General features: G+C 37.2%; 1 long non-coding RNA gene across 1 annotated transcript; it reads right to left on the reverse strand.

Annotated features, from left to right (window-relative positions):
* Positions 1–1,267: 1,267 nt before the first annotated feature.
* LOC123688749 lies at positions 1,268–4,277 on the reverse strand. The gene is made up of 2 exons (XR_006750104.1): positions 1,442–4,277; positions 1,268–1,383 (listed from the first exon to the last, which is right to left on the reverse strand). It is a non-coding gene; the product is annotated as an uncharacterized LOC123688749 (long non-coding RNA).
* Between the last annotated feature and the right edge of the window lie 3,442 nt (positions 4,278–7,719).

A 7,719-nucleotide genomic window follows, 5' to 3' on the forward strand; every position in this document is an offset into this window, starting at 1 on the left:
TTATCAGGTTCTAGTCCTTCTAGAATATTCGATGGCCAGGAATCCGCGAAGATTTTTGGGGGCGGTACGGCAACAGCCCTTATTGGACTAGGGGGATGGTACCTTCCCCTAAGGGTGTGGTCAAACCGAGAAAGGTCTATATTCGAGAGAGGGTAGTTCCAATCGCAGAGAGCACAGTTCAACTCAAACCGAAGACGGGCACAGTTAAGACTTAAGTCTAAGACGGGAGACAGAACAAGTTCGGTCGGTCAACTTAAGACGTACGACGTAAAGACGGTTCGCGGACTAGATTAAGAAGAGTCGCGAACAAATCAAAGACGAGACGACCGAAAACTTGAAGTACGACGAAGACGTGATAAACGAAGACGTTTCGAGTAATTAAGCTAAAGTTAAAGGTGAAATTCAGTACCGTAGTGCGAAACTTGTAATTAAGACGTAATGAGGATCTTCTCAATACTGAGTTTGTACTGTATAAGTATGACTTTGTAAATAGATGTATAATTGAAAAGAGTTCAATTATTACAAATCCAACAAAGTCACGGAGAAAAAGACGAAAGGCCAGGTAATCGAATCATACCTCTAGACGATCGTCTAACCAAGCCTACATAGATTATAAACTACTTGAAGAAGTTAGTAAGCCTGACTCTTGGCCTCAAGGAGTGACTGTCAGAAGATAGCGATTTTTTCGTGTACAGAGAAGATATAAAGGATAAGACATACATTATTTCAAACTCGAACATAAGATCGATCACAAATGAAGTTGAACTCCTAGAAAAGGTCTTGAAAGAAAAAGATATAGGTGTTGCTGTGTTGACTGAACACTGATTGAAAGAAAATAATACTGAACAACTAATAGTGCAGAACTTTGTCTTGGGTGTTCATTATTCTAGACCAAATGGATATGGTGGAGTTCTGATCTTTCACAGAGATGACTCGAAAATGTTGCCACTAGAGTGTGTTAGGAAATACTCGATGGAAAATCACATTGAATTGGCGGGAGTTTATGAGAGACTCCGTAGAAAAATTTTAATTGGGGTATATAGACCACCACAAGGAGATTTTGAGGTGTTTCTGACAAATTTTCGGTACTGTTTGGATGAGTTGGGGTGCATGAATCTGTGTTATGAAGGAATCTATGTTGCTGGAGACTTCAATAGTGACTTATAAAGATGCAACACAAATGGAAAAACTTTCAGAATCTAATGGGTGAGTTCTATCTTCATGCTTTATTCAATGAACTTTTTAGAGTATCCATTGAAACTACATCTTAAATTGATAATATATATTCTTATAGTGATACAGACTCTGATCCATGTACAATAGAAACACATATTTGGGACCTTAGGGGACAGGTGTTGCGATGTTCTGGTATGTTAATGGAACCTGAAAAAAGAAAAAGTAAATTAGTAAGAAATCTGGGAAAAAAAATATAGATCGATACCTTGAGGTACTCATAAGTCAGTGCTGTGATTTCGTATATTCCGACTTATCTGCGGGACAGATCTTTGACCGGTTCTGGACTCAAATTCTAGGGAGCTATGAGTTAACTTGCCCTCAAACGGTTCTAAAAGTTGCGGAAGGATATTGTGTGTCAAAGCTGAAGAAAAACAGGGAGATCAAGGAATTGAAGAACAGGTTAGATGTGCTTTCAGTGATACATCATATAAAAAGAGATTCAGATGGTGGAAAAGCATAAAATGATTGTAAAAGATTATACAGGAAAAAATTGGTTGGAATGAAGAGGAAAGAAAATCTAAAAAAAGTTGAGAACTCATCAAACGAAACCAGGGAAATATGGAAGGTTATAACGGGTAATCAAGGAAAAAATAAACAGCATGATGAAGCAGAAATAAATCCTATGACCTCAAATGAACATCTTTTGAAAATAGGTGAAGATGTCCTGGAGATAGAACCTAAAATTAAAACAAGTAAGCTTGATCCAACTATTAACTTCCTTGCAGATTCTGGAGCAACAGACCATATCGTAAATGATAGTCTGATTTTGAGAAACTTTGAGAGATGTCAAAATACGAGTACAAAGATTGGTGCTAATAAAAACGAGATAGCAGACATTGTAATCGATGGTAAAGGTGAGTTAATCATATATTCAGTTTCTAGAGATGAGAATACTGAGAAATTGCAAAATGTATTTGCAGCCAGAGAGATTTCTGAGAATTTGCTTTCCTTACGTAAACTCGCAGACTCTGGGTTCAATATATACGTAGACGACCAAGTCCTAAGAGTCTACAATAAGGTTAATAATGAAATTGTTTCAGAGAACAATTTCTAGTCCTAAGAGTTTACAATAAGGTTAATAATGAGATTGTTTTCGAGAACAAGTCCAATTCCTAAGAGTTAACGATAAGGTAAAGAATGAGATTGTTTCAGAGAGTCAGTATGAAAAACCGAACGGGATTCTCACTTAAAATTTACTGTTACAGAGCAACGATAAGCGAAGAAAATGAGATGAGCTTGCAATCGCAGACAAATTCCAATAACGAGTTATTAGGTTCGGAGGGAGAACCGGAATCTGCGAGTGGGAGGGAGGAAGAATATAATCTCATCTCTTCACCTGAAGAGAAAGTTCTACAAGTTTCAACCGACAGAACAAAATCTGAGCAAAAAGAGAAAAATTGGGATTGCAGTCATATCAGTAGAGATGTAATTAAGATCGATGACTTGGAATCACTTCAAAACTTAAAGGAATTATGTGTCGTAAGTCCATTCGATAATAACTATTGTAATTCAGGAAAAATCAATGTTGTGGCTTTGTAGACTTGGACATGCTTCACTTAACTATTTGAAAAGAATGCAGAAGTTAAACGAAAAACTCTAGAACGTCATATTTGACGACTGCATTTTAGAATGTGAAGTATGTATCATGTCGAAAATGGAGAAACTACCTTTTAAAGAGACGAGAATGAGAGCTGAGAAACAACTTCAGTTGACACACACTGACAGAATGGGACTTATTAAACCACCATCTCATCCAGATCAGTAAAGATTCATTAACGTCTACATAGACTACTATTCGAGACTTGCTAAATCCTATTCATTAAAAATAAAAGATGAGTTGGCTGAAGCATGAGAGAAATTCTTAATATCAACAAGAAACTTGTTGGAGAAAAATGATAAGGTATGTAATATCAGGTTAGATCAAGGTACAGAATTTACCGAAAGGAAATACCTAGAAGTACTGAGTAGAGAAAATATAGAGAACGAGTTTGCAGCTCCATATACACCTGAACATAATGGTGTAGCGGAGAGGACGTTCCAAAGAGGTTCGTACATACATGTTTGATTCCAGACTACCTAAGAGTATGTGGGAGATTGCTATTGATGCATCTATAGATGCGTACAACAGAACACACCAGTCTATCGGATATCAAACACCATTGACAAAGTTTGCACCAAATGCAAAATGAAACTTTGATCAAATTAACAGATTTGGATGTATTTGTATGTTTTATTATGTATTGTAATGTTTGCAGTGGCTGAAAGCAGAGATCAACTCGCCATAGTGTTTGCCAACGTCAAGGGGGACCTGACAGAGTGTAATAAATGGGAAATTGGTAACACCTTTCAAATTGAATCGAACCAAATTCTACGCAGTGTGAGAAGTTCGAATGTCGATAACTCATAACTAGATCTTTAAGCAGTTTCTTTGTCTCGAACTTCAAATAAATGAATCATTATTGTCACATGAATTGAATGGTTAACACGGTTTTTAAATTTGTCTTCCAAGGTTGATACGCAGTTGAGATTATCTAATATTTTTGAACGGAATAATTCTTTGGAAAAATAATTGGTAAATAACATGAGTTTACTTTTAATTCTCTCAACTAAGCTTCTCTGTGAGAGATCTATTGGGAAAATGAATAAAAAAAATAAGGCAGTATCGATCAGGGTTTCAAGGGAATCGTTAGTAACGGAAGAAAAAAATATCGATCGAGGACTCAAGGGAGTCAATAGTAACGGGAAGAGTACGTCGGTCGCGAAACCAGACTTAAAGCAAATCAATTTTTTTCTAATCAGAGTAATTTTTAATAATGGAAAATTTAGTAGATGAGTGAGTTCAAGGAACTTCAAGTGTTTAAGAAAGAAGAAATTGTTTTATTCTAAGAAAGGACGAGTTAGGTCAGACTCAGAAGTATGAAAACAGGGGTTCTTGATAAAGTTTCAATTTTGTTTTGATATAGATATAGGTTAGCTTTGAGTGCGTGATTCGGTGGTGAAGTGAATAAAAAAGAATTACACGTCTCGTGTGAAAAGTTGAAAAGAAGTTCATTAAAACTAGGTATATCAATCTAGCCCCGCGAGATAAGGGCAAATAACAGTCTAACGATATTTTGGGTGTCTTTTTAGTTTAGTCTTGTTGAGTAGTCTCGATTCTCCCAAAATTCAATGTTCTATAAATAATTTTGTTTCGTTTTGTTGAGTAGTGGATCATTTGAGATATTTTTCTGTAATGTTTTGGCCGTTGATTCATTTGATACACATTTTGTGAATATTGTAATTTTGGTTTTTGATTGAATATATTTAATTTCAAAGAATAAATTGATTTCAATCAATCTGAAAATCTAATTCTATCCCCAAGAAAAAAAATAAACAAAAAACCTGTCCCTAGTGCGACGGGCCGAACCCCACAATAACATCTTTTTTTTTAGTCAGTGGAAAGCCGCTCTTCCATTGACACATATACCCCCCAAAGAAGGGGTTAATTACAATTTGGTGACAGCGGTGGATAATTGTTGATTTTCGTTTTTGGGATTGGATATTTTCCGAAGAGTTATTTTTGGTAGTTTATGCGTGGAACTGTTGAATTGGGAGCTTATCGGATGAACAGACTTTGTCTCATTTGTGTCATATATGTTGGAATTTGAATGTTTTGAGCATATTGTTGTTTTTTCATATAAAAAATGAACACATATAATTTTGTTGAGGTAAAGGAGTGTGACGGATTTTGATAGTTTTTGTATGTTATTTAGGTAGTTGGAGTACATCAACGATTAGGCCTGAATTATATTTATTTAATTTTTTAGATGGACGTTCATTTTCTAAATCCACCTGTGAATCTGACGTTAGTTAATATGCCACGCTATTCGTTACGAATGATGTCGACTACTTTGAAAAATTTCACAGGAAGAGAAGCTTCGAGATATTCTGATGAATTAGAATTGAGGGCAAAATAAGAAGGATGGAGTTAGGAAGAAACCCTCACTCTATTGGAACTAAAATTAGTAGGCGAAGCATACAGCTATTTTGAATAAGATATTACTTTAAATTTATTAACTTATGCAAAATTAAAATTAAGATTAACTGAAAATTTCACGTCACAAACTTTGCCGGGGGAATGTCAGTGGAATTTAAGCAGATGCATGCAAAGACAAGATGAGGATGTATCTTCATTTTGTACCAGATTAAGAACAATGGGTGCGGAATTATTAACTGAAGATTTGGTCGGAGCGACGAAAGAGGAAGAATTTGGTATAAGAAAGATGATAGGGATTTGATTTTAAATCGAAAAGATATTATGAAGGAAGTGGGTATGTTTTTGTTACTAGAAAAAAACTTGGATTTAGAAAAGCGGAAGAATTGGTAAAACTACATCAATGTGTCTTCGAGCTCGAAGACACCGACAGGAGTAAATCGGAAAATATCTTTATACTTCGAAGACACCGGCGAGAATAATTGGAAAAATATCTTTCTACTCCGACGACACCGACAAGAATCCTCCTTTTCCGAAATACTTCAATTGTAATGTCGGTTGGAAGGGGAAAATTTCGAGTCTCAAAATCGGCGGTGTGATCGAAAAACAAACGACAACATGTAAAAAAAAACATATTGAAGAGATAACGTCTATAGCGGAGTCGCACGGCAGTTTTTATACACAGGCTAGATATTTTCTCATAGTTATTGAGCGGATCGTTTTGTGGTTTTCCTTGAGAAACAATTTAGAGTTTAATTTTTCGTTTACAATTTTCCTTTTGAACGTTCGATGTTTTAGTGCTGAATTTTATATTCGTGAATTTGACACTTAGCTCGTACACGAAAAGAATTTGAATTCGTGTGGTGAAGTGAGAAATTCTTAGGATTGGTAAGACCCGTTTTCTTTCTGTCTGTATTACCGGTGACTTTCCTGTGTTCCATCGCTACTTTCCGAGTGTGATTTATTTGTAATTCATTTTATTTCTCAGATCTTTCTTTCTCAAGTGGAGTTTGTCTGTCCGGTTCCTCATTGCGAGCAACTCTTATTTGGAACTACAAGGCAAAACTCCTTATCTTGGGGAGAGGGGTCGTTCATTTCCGATCTCCGGATCACTGTGGTCTTTAAGATTAAATACCCTGTCCCGTCCGACTCGAGTCGTGAATTGGTGAATGCACCGAGGCATACCCTGAGTGAAATCTATTTCTTTGGTCTTTCTTTCTCAAGTGGAGATTGTTTGTCAGGTTCCTTATTGCGAGCAACTCTTATTTGGAACTACCAGGCAAAACACCTTATCTTGGGGAGAGGGGTCGCTAATTTCCGATCTCCGGATCACCGCGGTCTTTTGGACTAATTACCTTGTCTCGTCTGACTCGAGTCGAGAATTGGTGGATGCGCCGACAAATACCCTGTTCGAAATTAAGTTCTTAGATCCGTCTTTCTCAAAGGGAATCTGTGTGTCGGGTCCCCTATTGGGAGCAACTCTTATTTGGGACCACCAGACAGAATTCTTTATCTTGTGGAGAGGGGTCGCCCATTTCCGATTCACGGATCACTGTGGTCATTTCGGTGAGGCACCCTGCCCAGTCTGACTTGAGATTTATTTTGGTGGATGCGCCGGAAAGTATCCTGAATGAAATCTGTTTCTAAGACCCAACTTTCTCAAGTGGGATCTGTGTGTCGGGTCCCTTATTGCGAGCAACTCTTTTTGAGGACCACCAGACAGAATTCCTTATCTTGTGGAGAGGGGTCACTTATTTCCGATTCACTGATCACCGTTTTCATTTCGGTGAGTCACCCTGCCCAGTCTGACTTGAGAATTATTTTGGTGGATGCGCCGACGAACACTCTGATTGGGATTTATTCCTTAGATCGAACTTTCTCAAGTAGAATCTGTGTGTCGGGTCCCTTATTGCGAGCAACTTTTATTTGGGACCACCAGGCAGAACTCTTTATCTTGGGGAGAGGGGTCGTTCATTTTTGCCTGCTCACTGCTTACTCATTTCTGCTGCTTGATATACGCCACCTGCTCACCTCGCTTAGTTCTCGTTCCGTACCGTGTTGCATTGTGAATATTTGCTTTTGGTGTTTAATTGCCTTTTGCATTATTGTATATATAGGATATGGTGTTGTACATAAGGGAACGAAAAGTGTTAAATATAGTGTGTTTCGTCAGAGTGTCTTTTATTTGTCTCATAGATATTTACTTCCATTTAGTGGAAGAAATCACAACTGGTCAGTCGCTCTTACCTTAGATTGAATCGAACCCTTCTCCAAATGTTCAAAAGCTACCCAGGTTTGATAATAGAGAGTGACTTAAGGAATTGCGAATTTATAAAACCTATCGCAATTGGCGCTCGAGATAATAGAGAAGGAAAATATTATACAATCCACAATCCGAAGAAAGTCGCCGTCACAAATTGTCGCCCGAGCAGAGACCTGATTTTTTTTTGCTAAAGGACTGACAGAAGAGCGCTTCAGAGTATTTTTTGTGTAGAATATTTTTCAGAGGA

This window comes from Harmonia axyridis, chromosome 1 (genome assembly GCF_914767665.1).
Source record: "Harmonia axyridis chromosome 1, icHarAxyr1.1, whole genome shotgun sequence".
Taxonomy (NCBI): Eukaryota; Metazoa; Arthropoda; class Insecta; order Coleoptera; family Coccinellidae; genus Harmonia; species Harmonia axyridis.